Source organism: Lissotriton helveticus, chromosome 8 (assembly GCF_964261635.1).
Source record: "Lissotriton helveticus chromosome 8, aLisHel1.1, whole genome shotgun sequence".
In the NCBI taxonomy this organism is placed as follows: domain Eukaryota; kingdom Metazoa; phylum Chordata; class Amphibia; order Caudata; family Salamandridae; genus Lissotriton; species Lissotriton helveticus.
The window spans coordinates 960,965,567-960,982,526 of record NC_136069.1 but is presented as its reverse complement, the minus strand read 5'-3'; the positions used below and the strand labels follow the sequence as shown (position 1 = coordinate 960,982,526).

Sequence of the window (16,960 nt, the reverse complement as noted above, 5' to 3'; positions counted from 1 at the left end):
TCACATTCACAATCAGGACATTACTTAAGTTCATTCAATAGCGGCTAGAATCATACAACCTAAACAGGTGGATAAGAAATGTATGTATTAGTAAAGCATAACACAGAGGTGGCGAGGAGGAACCCTCACATGCACTGGTAAATATCCCAGTTCATGCATCACCTGTTTCTTTTAAGCATCAATGCTCAGACACGTTATATGGCGTGCAAACAATGTAGGGCATATGCCCTCTCCTATATGCAGATTCTTATTGATGTATGTCTACTTGTATTTACCTGTGCATGCATACAATCTGTTTGTCAAACAGCATCTAAAAATGTTAAAACTCAATAAAGAAATGTAAATAAAAACAATGCCTTGGCAGTAAGGAGGTCACACCTCACCCTTCCCAAGTGGGCTAGTGAAGTGACAAATCATAGCTGTGAGCTTCAAAGGTTGCATCTTCTCTGATATGCATCTGGGCTGTCCGCTTGAGGAGGATACAGACCTCGCCTTGCCCCAGGTGTGCTTGGACCCTTGCAAGGTGAGAAATTAGGTATGCAGGAGGTGTACACCTCCAAGAAGGTTGACCACACCTCAAGGGTAAGCAGCCTGATCTGTAACCCTAAAAATAATGTCTGCCATATTTAGGAGGGCAGAAATAGTGGGCTCTGGCTAAAAAAGGTGACCTACGCCACCAGATGTGGTCACCTCAGGGGCAGACCAGCCACTAGGGCTAGCTGTTCATAGGCTACTAGCTCCAACACACCCTAACTCCACTAAATCTAGGACTTAAGTGGTCCCCTGGATACCAGAACCCCAGATTTGAGCCACTATTTCAAAGAAGGATCTAGAAGAGCCCCATGTCACCAACATCAGTACTTTGACCACCAGCAGAAAGCAAAAGAGGGATATTGGGCTTGACCGGCGATCATGGCGGTCGCGTAGAGCGCGAGCTCCGGACCAGCCTTTCCATATCCTAAACGAATATCCTTGCCCTGAGCATTTTCTGGGCTTTCTGCAGGAGGATTCTGGTGCGGGAACGGTGCGCTACATTCGGTAGCAAGATCAGCCGGATGGGTGCACCGAGAACGGCGGAAACGATCCCGCAACATCGCGGGCCCCAGCGGCTCCGACGAGGCATGCAAAGCCGGGGCTTCGATTTTGGCGTTGCCCGGATCGGACACGGCTTTGGGCGGCGGCGGTGGGCGCCACGGAGTGCCGGAGCCTAGCGGAGGGCCTGGAGGTGCTGACCAGGGGAGAAAAAGAAACCCCCCCCGTGCCCTGTGGCAGGTACGCCGGTAGCCATTGGAGTGGAGCTTGGTCTGGAGCTGCCTGGGTAGACACTGGAGGCGACATCCCTTGCAACAGCTGCCATTTTGTGCCGTCCTGACTGCCCTGAGAGCCCGCGGCCGGGAGATAGCAGCGGGCCGGTGAAAGGCCCTGGCGGGAGCTGGGGGAGCGCTCTGCTTGCCCTACTCAATGAGAGCTGCCCGACGCTGGTCTGGGCCACGCACGGCAGAGCGCCCCGGCGTGGAGCAGACGAACCCGGCCTGCCCAATATCAGAAGGGAGGCACAGCGTAGTCCTGCAGAGTCGTCGTGGTAGCGGTGAGTGGAGCTAGCCCAGGGAATTATTGCCTCGGGGGTCAGATCGGGCCCCGGTGGGGAGGACGGGTGGCGCCCGGCTCGGACCACAGGTGGCGAGGCCCCCGGGGTGATCCTAAGGCAGTCATTGGTGGCTCTCGGTGTGCGCAAGCCCTGAACTGTGGTCAGGCGCGCTGGGACCCGTGAGTGGAGGACGGGGGCCAGTGGCTTGAGTGTGGCACCTGGGATGGTGCCTCATCGTGGACAGCCATAAGTCATACCACAGACTGCTGCGCCTGGTCCTTGAGGTGCGCCCCGGTGCTCGGGGGATCCACTGTCCGAGACGCCCTGGAGTATTACACTTGCTTGGGAGTGCGGGGTGTACGGTGGAGCTGCCTGGACATTGTTGGCTGGCGGCACCTGCGGAACGCATTAGCTTGAGGCTCTGTGGTGCTCGGACCCTGTTGGACTAACGAGTGGCTTGGGGTTTTGGGGGCCGCGCCGGGGCCGCCATTCTGCGGAGGACTGCGTGTATCTGACCTACACGGCCTGCCCAGGACTGTGAATGCACCTACTTAGGAAGCTACTACCGCTGAGGGCACGGAGAAATGACGCGGGGTGGGGCCGGAGGTAGCCAGGGCAAGCAGGGACCGATGCACAAGTATACTGGGGCTGCGGGACCTGGAGGATCCCAGACGCCGGCGCCGGCACCTGACAATGCGGCGCTGCTGGCAGCCATCACGCAATCGAGAGATATGCTGGACGCTAAAATAGGCGCGGTCGGTGCCGATGTCACCCTTCCCCGCCAGGACCTGCGGAATGCAGTGGAGCGAATCACTAGTGCAGAGACCCGTATCACTGGGGTTGAAGATGACGTCTCCACCCTGAAGAAGAAAGTAGCGTCCATGGAACAGATACAGAAGGGCATGGCCATGAGGGTCGAGGATGCTGAAGGGCGATCGCGGCGGAATAACCTCCGCTTCATAGGTTTTCTGGAGGGTTGCGAGGGAGACAAGGTCGAAGACTTCCTGGCGCAATGGTTGGAGAGCTGGATCCCGGCGGACACGCTGTCCCGCTGCTTCGTGGTGGAAAGGACACATCGGGCGCTCGTGAAGAAACCCCCTGTGGGAGCGCGCCCACGGCCGATCATAGCCAGATTTCTGAACTACTCGGATAGGGACACCATCCTGCGGCAGGCAAGGCTCAAGGGCGAACTACTGCACGACAACGCGAATATCCTCATCTTTCCGGACTATACGAGATTGGTACAGCAGCAGCGTCAGTCGTTTCTTGCGGCCAAGGCTCGCCTTCGTGGCCTTAAACTCCAGTATGCATTGCTTTACCCTGCGCGATTGCGTGTGATCTACAAGTCCCGAACACTATTCTTTGATACTCCGGAGGAGGTTTTCCACTGGACGGATGAAACCGTGAAAATTATGGTCAACACGGCTAGAGATGGTGAGTCGGACTCCTCCTCCAATGGCACTGCCCGGGGGGGCCTCAGAAGCAGGAGTCGGCGCCGTGGAAGACAGCGCTCAAATAGGGGCTCGCGATCGGGCTCGGTCGCCCGCAGAGACAGTCCTCCACAGGAACAGCAGACTGAAGGAGCTGGATGATCCGGGACTATGAATGTGATTCAATGCTTACAAGGGAGGTAGATGCTCAGGTGCACTGTTGCTTTGGGCTGGGAGCCCTTCCCGGTCTGAATGGGTGGGTGGGAGTGACGGCCTAGTTTCTATGGGCTGCCGTAAGGGGATCCATTGGAGGGCGTGGGGCTGGGTCTCCCGTTGGGGACCAGGCCGCGATCCGACCGCGACAGGTGCTTCCATGTTCGGGAGGTACAGGGTGGGGGGAGGATGGGGGGGTTGGGAGTTGGGGGCTGGGGGTTGGGGTTGGGGGGGGTGCGTATGCCTTGCTGCTCGTAATTAGCCATGTGCTGCACCGGATGTGCCTTGGGGATAGCTGTCCCACACGTGATAAACTGATCAAATGTCTGCTGTCCGGGGAGATGGCGGATAGGCCCTGGTTCGCTGCGAATCTTGAGTTGGAATGTACGGGGAATGCTGGACAAAGTTAAGCGGGGGCAGTCTTTCAGTTTGTCAAGAGAATGGGAGCAGACATTCTTTTCCTGCAGGAGACCCATCTGCTGTGCACGAAGGCCCTATGCCTCCAGCACTCAGGGTTCACGCATGCATACCACGCGGGCTTCTCGAGGGGCTCGAGGGGAGTGGCAGTCCTTGTCCATCCGAGAGTACCGTACATACACCAACGCCTTTGGACGGACGCACAGGGCAGGTACCTCTTTCTGCAGGGCAAAATTGGAGGGGATAGCGTGATTCTTGGCAGCGTGTACGCTCCACTGCCACTACAGTGGTCATTGGTGGAGCGGCTATTGTCCCTCTGGGGCACCTTGCCAGACGCCTTATCCATTGTGGGGGGAGACTGGAACGATGTCTTAGATAAGAGCTGTGATAGATGGCGGAGTGGGGTGGTGGCTCCGGCGCAGGAGGGGGAGGGGCCCACCACTAAGCTGCATGCATTGATGGTAGGTCTTGACTGGAGAGACGCATGGAGGTATAAACATGGGGTGCGTAGGGACTACACATACTTCTGCGCAGCACGCGATTCCTTCTCCAGACTAGATTATATTTTTATCCCCAGGGCGCTGTCCCACAGGGTGCTGTTAGCGGAGATTCTGCCACGGGCGCTTTCAGACCATTCACCGGTGGCCGTCACGTTCAGCGTGGACCCGGCTAGGCAGCCGTTTCGGTGGCGAATGTCGGCCTGGCACATGACGAAGGACAACTATAGGGTGTACATGATGGTTGAGATAGATCGCTACTTGGCTACGAACCTGGGCTCTGTGGACTCCCGTACTGTCCTTTGGGAAGCCATGAAGCCGACAATACGCGGCGTGGACATATCCTGGTGCGCTGCAGCCCGGAGAGAGAAGCTTCAGGAATTAGTGCGGCGCGAGGCTGAGCTTGTGGCGTTGGAACGTAGGGGTCGGGAGGAGGATGGCGGGCCCGCCAGACGGCAACTGGCACTGGCGCAACAGCAATATACCACGGTCCTGATGGATGAGGCGAGACAGGCCTGGCTGGCCACCCGCAGTCGGATTTATCAATGGGGGGACAAATCGTGCAAGATGCTGCACCGCCTATGTCAGGGCATCATGCATGCTCAGCCGCTGCCTCGACTCAAGACCCCGGAGGGGGAGCCCCTACTTGAACCCGTAGCGATAGCGGAGAGCTTTGCCGGATACTACGAGGGGCTGTACATGCCATGGGAGTGTCTGGAGGCCGAAACGGTCCAGCGCTTTATAGACGATCTTCCCCTGAGAGCCGTCTCAGATGAAGTACGGGAACTCCTAGACCGGCCCCTGACAGATGAGGAGCTGGGTGAGGCCTTGGGCGAATTGAATCCGGGTAAGGCTCCAGGTCCTAATGGATTTCCGAGCGAATTTTTCCACCGGTTCTTGGTCCAGCTAGGCCCACACTTTCGGCCGGTACTGGAAGAAGCGTGCGAAAGTGGAGCGCTCCCACCAGACTGGCGGCATGCTTCCCTACTGAACACGGAGGCGAAGATCCTTGCGAAGGCCCTGGCCACTAGGCTCAAACCCTATATCACAGACCTGGTTCATCCAGATCAGGCGGGGTTCGTGCCATGGAGGGCCACTCGGCACAATATTAGGAGGGCCCAGGTCGCGATATCTGCCTGGAGGCACCTCGGGGAGCCGGCGGCACTGTTCCTAGCGGACATGGATGGGTGTTTGACTCCCTGAGCTGGACATATTTGTTCGCACTGCTGAGGCGCCTTAATCTAGGTCCGAGATTCCTGATGTATGTGCAGCTACTGTACACCGGTCTTACGGCGTCGGTGCGCATTGGAGGGGCGGTCTCCCGATCGTTCACGGTCCAGCGGGGGACGCGGCAGGGCTGTCTTTTTGCGCTCGCAATGGAACCTCTCGCGGCCTGGGTGCGCATCGACGCCCAGCTTGAAGGCTTCCGGTGGTCTTCGGACCATACTGATAGAATTGCGTTATACGCAGATGATGTGCTGTTCTTTCTTACTGACCTGGACCGTTCTGGACCGCGACTTATGCGCATACTTCAAATCTTCGGTGAAACCTCTGGCCTCTTCATGAACCCGAGCAAATCTACACTTTGGACATTGGGTGGTGCGCGAGCGATAGGAAACTGGGCGTCGGGTCTCCAACTAGCGATGGATGGGGTGAAATATCTGGGAGTGTACCTAACTGAGGATGCGGCAATGTCCCGCGATCGCAACCTTACCCCGGTTTGAGATCGCACACGCGAGGACTTGAAGGTATGGACCAAGATGCCATTGTCTATACTGGGCAGGTCTGCCATTTTTAAGATGGTGGCGCTGCCATGCCTGGTATATCAACAACAAAACCATCCACATGAGATCCCGGCCCGCTGGTTCAGACAGTTAAATTCGGCACTTAGCGGATTTCTGTGGGAGGGAGGAGCGGTGCGCGTGGCCCTGAGGACGTGCTTCCTGTCCACATACACTGGGGGATTGGCTACATCAGACGTACTCTCATACTACCAGGCAGCACATCTCCTGGTGTTGAACAACTGGTGGTATGGGGACAGGGGTGACCCGGCATATGCGGTAGAGGATGCTGATGGGATCTGCTTCTCTACATGCACTGCTGTATTCGGCGCCGCTCCGGAGGTCTCTTCCCGCAGCCACGCAAGTGATCTTTTGCGTGTGAAGGCAGGCTCTGCGTAGGATGGGGTGGTGGAATGTACTTACCCAGGAAACCCCTCTCTGGCGGAACGGCAGACTGCCCCAGTTGAATGCGTTGAAGGGCTTTCAGGGGTGGGATGCCTTAGGTATCTCTACCCTCGGAGATGTTATGTCAGGTTGCGCCCTTAAATCATTCACAAACCTGCAGGAAGAATTTGGGATGCCTCGCACCCAGTTCTTCCGCTACCTCCAGTTTCACGCCTTGGCACCCCATCTGGTAGGCCTGAAGCAGCTCCCTGAGTTTAGCCCTCTGGAAGCCAAGATTTTCATGGGGGAACTGCCGGATAAGAAACTGTCGCGCATATACCAAACACTGGTGCGCCACTGCTAGTCGGATCTACGTGGCCTTAGGACTACATGGGAACGGGATGTTGGAGAGTTGGATGAGGAGGACTGGGTGGAGGTCGTGGAAAGTCCAAGGGGGGGCCGCCATATCCACGCGCCTGCGCTTGATTCAGTTCCGCTACATACATTGCACGTATTATACCAGGCAGTGCTTGTGGAGGGCGGGCATGATAGCATCCCCCGAGTGTCTTCGCTGTGGGGCGGAGGTAGGCACCCTGCTGCACACGGTCTGGGAATGCACAGCGCTGCGAGGGTTCTGGGATGGGGTACATCGTTGCCCGGCGGAGGTTCTGGCCTGGGATTTGCAGAAGGACCCCAAGTTAGCTCTATTGCATGTCATGGCAGGGGTGGGGGGCAACGCTACAGGCGCCACTTATTGCTACTGGGCCTCACACTGGCAAAGCGCGATATAGCTATGGAGTGGAAGGCGCCTCGGGCCCCGTCACTGGCCGCCTGGAAAAATGGAATGGACTACAATATGGGGTTGGAGCAGCCCGTGTTTGTGGCCAGGGGGTGCCCCAGAAAACACTTCAAAATTTGGAAGAGGTGGGCAGACTATAGGGGGCTGGATCTGGACCCGCCACGCGAGGAGGCCGCCCTCCCCACTCTTGGACAGACTGGACTGTGAAAAGACACTGTTGGTGTGTGATACACATGGCGAGGGATCTATTATTGTATTATGGTAGGAGGAGCGAGCGGCTACGCAAAGGGGGGGGGTCAGTTGGGGAGGGTGGGAGTGTTTAAATCTACTGTTGCTGATACTCTGAATGGGGGAGTTCCCTGTTCCCAATACATGTTGTAGGAAATGATGTAGATTAATTGATGATGGCAGTAGACTCCGGATTACGGAGCTTTGCATACTATGTGTGTTTCAACAATAAAATATGTTTTTAAAAAAAAAGAGGGATATTGTGTAACTGAGGCAACAGACTTTGAACTGAGTGACAGAACCTCGTCCTTGGATAAAACTCGGCCCTCTCAAAGTGGGGGACCCCAGTTGAAGCCAGACGCACCCTCAGACTCTCCTGGATTAGACCAGTTCCCTGCAAACTGTACATAAAATGATGCTTTGGAACCAAAGAAGCATTGGCCATCAGGCTCCCAAGGGATAATCCAAAAGTTAATGGTGTGGTGCATTTTGGGAAGTGTTGTCCGACCTTCATCAGTTTCAAGCCACTGCTGCACTCCCCTGGACCTCCATACATCAAAGTTTCTTTTTTATTACTTTTACCTCTACCACTGCTTGTAGGTCACCAGTCCGGTAACTACCCCTTTACTCAACGCTGCTTTAAGAGGGCACTTCACAGCACCTACGGCCGACATCAGCAACAACCAGTGGGCGGCAATCTTGTGGCTCTCCTTTTCTGAGAAAGGGAGAGATAAGCTCCTCACTGTTAGCCCTGGGGATGCTAAAAACTACACTGTCCTGAAGAGTGCTCTTATTGATGGGTTTGGCCTAACCACTGAGCAATACAGGTTGGTGTTCAGAGATACCCAAAAAGTTCAGACTTAGGACTGGACTGACTTTGTTGATTGTTCCACTAAGGCTCTGGAAGGTTAGTTCCTGGAAAGTAAAGTTACAGACTATACAGGATTGTACAATCTAATAATGAGAGAACAAATCCTTAATAATTGCCAGAACCAGTTGTTGCAGGTGTTGACCTGATTGACTCAGTTCGGACCTCTCCCCAAGAATTGGGAAAGAAGGCATACGAATGGGTCAGAACCAGGATTAAGCAGAAACCCCAGAACCATGGAGGTGATCAGAAAAAGGCAGACCAGAAGGGTGGAGATCAGAAACAAAAAGACCAGAAGTCTTCTTCAGGCCCCCAAAATACTTCTAATGAGGGGGGGTCCCACACTGGAAAGAAAAAGAAGAAGAATGATGGCCCAAAGAAACCTTGGTGCAATACCTGTAAATCAGTTTCACACTAGTGAGCAGTGGTAGTACACAACCCAAGGCTATAGTGGGGTTAACCATGGGTACTGAGATGGATTCTGGCCTAGTCAGGATCCCTACTCAGGCTGTTCTGATCTGTGATGTGGACACCACTGTGAGCCCCAATACTTTGGGTAAGTACAGGCAGACGCCTTTGATAAATGATAAAGTGGCTCAGGCCTACAGGGACACATGTGCCAGTGTCACCATGGTGACACCAAACTTTGTGGACCCTTGACAAATTGTACTGGGTGATAATTACCCTGTGACCAATGCTAGCAATGTCACTACTACACATAGTGTGGCAATTGTTAACTTCTCCTGGGCGAACTGGTGGCCTCAAAAGAGTTGTGGTGAGTGCAGACCTCCCAGTTGAATGTCTTTTGGGCAATGATCTAGAGGACTCAGTATGGTCAGAAGTGGAGTATAGGACTCATGCAGAGATGCTAGGTAATTCAGCACATTTCCTTGCTGTAACCAGGTCCCAGGCCAAGAAGTGCCTATCTGAACCTGTGCTGGATATTGAAACTATAGACCAAGCACAACCCAAGAGAAAGAGCAAGAAGGTTAAGGCAGTGCCTTCCACAATGCCCCAGGTTGAGGATCAGCCCTCTCAGGAGGATGATTCTGTGATCCAAGAGGAGACTGTCCTGGAAGAGATTGAACCTGATCAGGTTGAGTTTCTGGGGACAGGGGGACCCTCAAGGGCAGATCTGGGGCAGGCTCGGTTAACTTGTCCTTCTCTTGAACCCCTCAGACAGCAGGCTGCTGCTGAGGCTGCTGGGAATGCTCAAGGTACCCATAAAGTATATTGGGATGATGGGCTCCTTAATTCAGAGGCTAGAGACCCCAAGCCTGGTGCTTCCAGGAGGTTGGTTATACCTCTGCAATTTAGGGGCTTCCTTCTAACCTTGGCTCATGATATTCCTCTAGCAGGACACTTAGGCCAGAACAAGACTTGGGACAGGCTTGTCCCTCACTTTCACTGGCCTCACATGTCAGAAGATACCAAGGAGTTTTGTCGCTCCTGTGACACCTGCCAAGCCAGTGGCAAATCAGGTGGCACCACAAAGCCCCCCCCTTATACCACTACCTGTGGTGGGGGTACCCTTTGAGAGAGTTGGGATAGACATTGTTGGACCAATGGATCCCCAAACACCATCTGGGCACAGATTTATACTGGTGGTAGTGGATCATGCCACCAGGTATCCGGAGGCTATTCCCCTGAGGACCACAAAAGCTACTGTTGTGGCAAGGGCCCTACTTGGAGTTTTCTCCAGAGTGGGCTTTCCAAAGGAGGTACTTTTAGACAGAGGTACCAACTTCATGTCTGGATATTTGAAAGCAATGTGGAAAGAGTGTGGTGTTAACTATAAGTTCACCACACCCTACCATCCACAGTGCAATGGGCTTGTTGAAAGGTTCAACAAGACCCTAAAAGGGATGATAAAAGGGTTACCTGAAAAGCTTAAGCGAAGATGGGACATCCTTTTACCCTGCCTACTCTTTGCTTACAGAGAGGTCCCACAAAAGGGGGTTGGCTACAGCTCTTTTGAGCATTTGTTTGGACACCCTGTAAGGGGTCCCCTGTGTCTTGTGAAGGACAGATGGGAGTTACCTCTGAAAAAGCCTAAACTTGATATAGTGGACTATGTACTTGGTCTCCGCTCCAGGATAGCAGAGTACATGGAGAAGGCATCCAAAAACCTTAAGGCCAGTCAAGAATTACAGAAAGCTTGGCATGACCAAAAGGCTGTGCTGACTGAGTACCAGCCAGGACAGAAGGTGTGGGTGTTGGAGCCAGTGGCCCCAGCAGCTCTCCAAGACAATTGGTCTGGACCCCACACCATACTTGAGAAAAAGGGAGAGTTCACCTACTTGGTGGACCTTGGCACCCCTAGGTAACATTTTCGAGGTGTAGCACTTGATATCAAGTAAGCTGTGTATACTGGGAACCCTCACGAACTTCGAATATCTCAGGCTAATAGGATTTGGTACTGAATTTTTTCCAGTATATTGCACATCCAGAATTGTGCCTGGTCTATTACATTATTTTAATAATTCCTCCATATGGTTTCCTGTTCAAACGCTGTCTACAGCACGCTGAGTCTTGGCCATGTAGTTTGGAGAGGGAGTGTCTTTTCATAAACAAGTGGGGTGAGTTAATATTACATGGAAATGATGGAGCAAGTTAGCTGCACACCGCAAATATCATTTTGACGGTGGTTTCTCATTTTTTCATTTCCTTTTAACAGAGCCGGGCGAGGTTACTTCCCACATAATGCTGGGTGAGTATGATATTCCCAAAACCATCATTGTGAATAATATCACGAGAGTCAGGAGGACTGTAGCCTTCTGTGAAGCTTTGAGATTGTTCTTCGCTATTTTATGTGTTGTCTGTACTGTTTTCTTTGTCACTTAGAGATCATTGTATACAACTTTATTATATATTCTGTGCACTGTTTTCCTCTCTTGTAGGAAAGGACAAGTAATTCAATTCCACCATTCCACATTGGGGATCCAAGTTCCTGGTAGGAGAAATTGAATGAATATTGCACAGTATTATTATTATTATTTTTCACGTGTATCTCACTAGCACCATTTGTAGTAGCTATTAGAACTAGGTCCTGAAGAAAGCTGGACAGTTTGTTCCATACAGCTGAAACATGTTGACCTCACTGCACAGCGCCATTATATAGTCATATTTTCAGACTATTAGGCGTTATTTTAATTTTGACACTAGGACAATCTCTATTAAACAATTTTTTTGCCCTAGTAGCCAATTTTATATATTATCACTCACTTTTTTTCACAGCACTGCACACCATCAGCATCATTTGAAGTACACTGTGGCTAGAGGTTTATCTGGGAAATCCATCTCTGCACCATCATTAGATGGGTTGGGCGAGTTTTGGATCTACCATCTGTATCCCACGTGATGATATTCCGCCATAAGGGTGGGCTGATGGGAATCTCTCAGCCCAGTGTTATTTCATGTTGTTGTTACATGATCCCTTTTTGTCTTTAGTTTCAGAACAGCACACATCTGTCACTGTGACCAGACATCTCTTGTTGTTTTCATTATATGTGTGTTGGGGTGTTGAGATGTCGGGATCAGTAAACCAACCCCTATAGACCCTCCCTACCACCCCTAGGAGCCCCCACGGGTGCTCCATGTCAACAGATTGAAGGCATATGTGGACAGGGCAGACATGGGCTTGCTCATGGCAACAGATGGGGACCAGGAGGTAGAGAGTGACCCTCTCCCAGACCTGTTATCCCAAAACCCTGATGATGGTTCAGTGGATGGAGTAGCCTTGGCAGGCAGCCTCTCTGACCAGCAGCAATGCGACTGCAGACAAGGTCTGCAGGCTAACAGACATATGCTTTCATTAACATCTAGTCAGACTAACTGGTGCACCCATGAGGTGGACACTGGTGACAGTCTGCCTGTGAAGAATAAAATCTACAGGCAACCTGACCATATCAGGGATTGTATAAAGACTGAGGTGCAGAAAATGCTTGAGCTTGGAGTAATTGAGCCATCAAAGAGCCCCTGGGTCAGCCCAGTAGTCCTTGTGCCAAAACCTCACACCCAAGATGGAAAGAGAGAAATGAGGTTCTGTGTGGACTATAGAGGTCTCAATGCTGTCACTAGGACAGATGCTCACCCCATTCCAAGAGCAGATGAGCTCATAGATACATTGGCTTCTGCTAAATTTCTGAGCACATTTGACCTGACAGCTGGCTATTGGCAAATCAGGTTAGCTGAAGAGTCCAAGGCCAAAACAACTTTCTCAACCCCTGGAGGTCATTATCAATTTGTGGTGAAGCCCTTTGGCTTGAAGAATGCACCTGCCACTGTCCAAAGGTTGGTGAACCAAGTCCTTTCTGGGTTGGATGACTTTTGCGCAGCTTATCTGGATGATATCCCTGTCTTCAGCTCCACCTGGGAGGATCACCTGATCCACCTGTAGAAGGTTTTAGAGGCCCTGCAAAAGGCAGGCCTAACTATCAAGGCCACAAAGTGCCAGATAGGGCAGAGTAAGGTTGTGTACCTGGACCACCTTGTAGGTGGGGTCAGGTTCAACCACTAGAGAGAAAAATCCAGGCCATGCTCCTCCCTCCAACCACCCAGACACAGGTCAGAGCTTTCTTGGGCATGTCTGGGTACTACAGAAAATTTGTAACGAATTATGGGTCCATTGTGACACCACTCAATGATCTGACATCCAAGAAGATGCCAAAAAAGGTTCAGTGGACAGTTAGCTGTCAAAAGGCATTTGATGACCTGAAGAAGGTCATGTGCTCTGCACCTATCCTAGAGTCCTGACCACTCCAAAGAGTTCATTGTCCAAACAGATGCTTCTGAGTTGGGGGTGGGAGCAGTGCTTTCACAACTTAATGTAGATGGTCAAGACCAGCCCATTGCTTTCATTAGCAGAAGGCTGACCCCTAGAGAGAAACGTTGGTCAGCTATTGAGAGGGAGGCCTTTTCTGTGGTTTGGGCCCTGAAGAAGTTGAGACCATACTTGTTTGGCACTCACTTCAAGATTCAGACAGACCCTCTTGTGGCTCAATCAGATGAAGGGTGAAAATCCCAAACTGCTCAGGTGGTCCATTTCCCTACAGGGGATGGACTTTACAGTGGAGCACCGACCAGGGACTGACCATGGCAATGCAGATGGTCTCGCCAGGTATTTTCACTTAGAACATGAAGACTTATCTGGTCAAGGTTAAGTTTAATGTCCCTGCGTTTGGGGGGGGGGGTATGTAGGAGAGTAGGGTCAGCTTTCCTATGGTCACCCCATTTTTTGCTTTTTGCTTCACTGGTTTTCGACTTAACGTGGCTGTGGGCCTGCTAGTCAGACCCACAGCCTTCTGTTCTCTCTCTAAATTCATAACCATGTACTTTAGGTACATCACCAATTGGGTATTGGATCACCTTATCAGCCCCTGTACAGTGTACTATAGGTACCCAGGGCATAGGCGCATCCAAGGCCTACCAGGGGCTGCAGCATATTTTTTGCCACCCCTGGCTGGCCATCCATTTTTTGCCACCCCTGGCTGGCCATCCAAACTGACACAACTGGCTGATCACTCAGCTGGGGCACGGTCGTGTAATCACCCCTTGCTTAGATATAGTATACCTATGTCTAAACCTATATCTGGACACATATACACCTATAAGTCACTCCTAGGGCAGGCCTTAACAATCCTGGAGGCAGAGTGCTTGGTTTTATGTGAGATGGTGCTCTAGCATGAGCTGAGCCTGTCTGCAGCTTTCGGAACCATGTCCTTATAGCTGTTCCAGGGTATTGCCATACCATATACTCTTAAGTGCATTATAATCCTCGCGGTTAAATGCTATCTTTGGTTTGGCTTTATCAAAACATGTCGTGTAAGGTGTCATGCGCTTTGAAATACTACCCCCTCGCCAGTCCTGGTGACAGGGGTAGCATTCCACCCTTCTAGAGGGAGAAGACATGTAACAGTAAACGCGGTTAAAACTAACCAGAGCCTCAGCATCACAAAATGGATGCTGCTGCCACAGACACAAGTCTGGCCTCCTACTGCTGACTGAAACTCCGGCAGGGGAGGCCTGGACAAAAGGTTTCCTGTCACAGGGAGGTGTTACACCACCCCAGACAGCAGATAGTGGATTGAGGCAGGCAGGGCGAGTGAAACTAGACACTGCCTGGGGCACACAAAGTGTCCCATGAATAGCCCAGTTCAAACCGGTGCTGGGGCACTCCAGCCCCAGTTCTGGCATGAAACTGGACAAAGGGAAAGGGGTGTAACCAGTAACCACCCCCTTCCTGGGTCCCACCCATAGGAGGGACCTAGCAGGTAATCCAGCCCCTTGATTTGGAATAAAGGTAGGAGCTGTGTCCATAGACTTTAGATAATCCGGACTGAAACTTTGAATTGAAACTCTGGACCCTTCGACATCCCACTCAACGTGGAAGACTGAAGAATCTCCCTTGTGGTCAAGGAGTGACCACACTGTGAAAGCAGGCACCTCCAGCGCCCAGTGGTTTGCTTTGTTGCAGCTCCCGCCGGAGCTCGAGTGACAGAGATCGACAAGAACCGGATTCCCAGACATCTAACAGCCCGATCCACAGCCCCAGCAAAGCTGAGACCAGAGGAGGCGACGTGAGACGTGGGACCGGTCATCTTGGAAAGACAGCGAAGTGCTTCCCGTGCAGCTCCCGAGGCTCCCTCGAAGCTGTGCATTGGGGATTGAGAAGCCCCAGCCCCGAGCAGCTTTTGCACTGAAGACCACCCCTCCACACTCACCGAGTGCTGCGTGGGGCCCTTTTGCATTTTCCTGCTTGACGCGTTGGTCCGGTCACATGCCCGTTAACTAGTGGCCTCTGTGACGACGAACCTTCAAATTTACTCTGCTGGTCTAGTTGATCCAGACTGGCCCTCGCTCCCCTGAAAAGGAGCAGCCTCTCAGACCTTGCTGGTCTGAGTAAGAAGCAATCTTCAAATCCTGCGTGGGTTGCATTTGCCAAGGCCTGTTGACTCCAATCCGGAAGCCGACACCGCCGACAGCGAGAGCCTTCGTGGGACAGTCCGTGTTCCACTCGTGGTCATCATCGATGCCCCCGAGCCACGTGGCAGCGGAGACAAGCTTCACGACAACCACCTGATTGTGCCCGACATCGCCTGGTTCCATCCTGGTCTCAGGCTAGTGACCCAGACTCTGTCCCCTCTGCTTTCAGGTACTTTACATCTTCGATCCACCATTGGATCCAACCGGACTCTTCTTTCCTGGCCGCCTGCAGCATCTTCATCTCCAGGCTCCATAGAACTCCACGACGAAACCAGACGCACTTTGACACCTATGCACCCGCTTCCTGTGGGTGAGGTAACGAGAGTACTCCGGTGTTCCTGTAGTAGTTTACACCTCTAGTGTACTAGTTTTAAGTTGTCAAGTTCTAGTCCAGTCAGAAGACTTCCAAATCTGCAACTTTGTAACTTTTACGCGCCATTGACTTTGCATTGGTGCATGCGTGTGCTTTAGGCACTGCACCCGTATCCTGTGGGCCTCTCCCGTCCTAACTGCTGTTAGTCCAGTGTAGCCCCAGCGATTCACAAGGCCCTAGGCCTTACCATTGTTCGAGACATGGTTCTTATACCACTATTTTAGTATATGGTTTTAGGGGCCACCGGGCCTATCAATAATTGTGCAACTTTTGTATGTTTAACTGTGCTTTTGTTTAAACGCTTGTGCCTCTGCCCTCATAAAGAGTACAGAGGATTATTCTAGTAATAAATACATATATTTTTATAATATATAACTTGTGTGGTGTCCTTTCATTTGGTATTAAAAGGATTGCATATGGTAAAACAGCTGGCTTCACATGCCCTCTTGTGTTAAGCCTAAGACTGCTTAGGTCCATGCTACCCTAGGATAGCTTGTCTATAAGGTTGACTTACAACCACCCACCATAAGGGTTGTTTGGACTCATACAAGGTGCTCACTAGAATAGTGAACATCATACATCAGGCCAACTTCTCACAACATGTATATATCGTTATTATTACTAAGGCTACTATAACTACTGCAATGATTGGCATTATAATTCTTCCTAATAAACTACTTCCAAAGGTAGAAAGCCATATACCTACAGAAGAGAAACTCTTACCATGACACCGTCAACCTCCCGTTGGGTCAAATCTTCATGTAATTTTGTAACATTCTTAATATATCCCTCTATACCTTTACTTTTGTCAGGGATATAAGTGCAGCAGTGTTGAATTTTCAACATGCAACAGGTTACACCCTACTTTGCCAATAAAATATCAAGGGCAAGTTGATTTTGTAAAACCATTGAAATAAATAATATAGTTAGTTTTTAGTCTAAGCAAACAGATTTTCCCTTTTTGATACCAATCCAGGGACATTGCAGCGTATCTCTCGCCTTTCTCATATTTTCCCTCTAAAAGCCCACGGTGGTACCTGTGACTTCTGTTCAGCAGCTTTTCTTTGGAAACTTTCTCTTCTATTTTCTACCATATCTATAAACACCTTTTCTTCAACCCGCAAACTACATGTTAGATTATGTTTATCAGCATATTCTATATCTAGTGTCTTGGAAATATGAAATAATGCTCCCATATAATGTGCATTTTTCCTGCTTAAAATCTTGTTCAGCTCTTTATAATAGGCGTTTCTATTAATACTAAATCTATATTGGAATAATGATACTTCAGCTTCCCCATCACATAAAAAAGACTGGTTAGAACACTACACAACACACCATATGTTAAAGGTAGGTGATGATAGGCAGCCACGGCCCGTGGAGGGAGTTTCGGTGGGG

At 51.3% G+C, this 16,960-nt stretch overlaps 1 protein-coding gene across 1 annotated transcript in view; it reads right to left on the bottom strand.

Moving 5' to 3' along the window:
- IL1RAPL1 (interleukin 1 receptor accessory protein like 1) overlaps positions 1–16,960 on the bottom strand; it is a 2,344,491-nt gene that overhangs the window by 1,401,979 nt on the left and 925,552 nt on the right. The window lies entirely within an intron of this gene.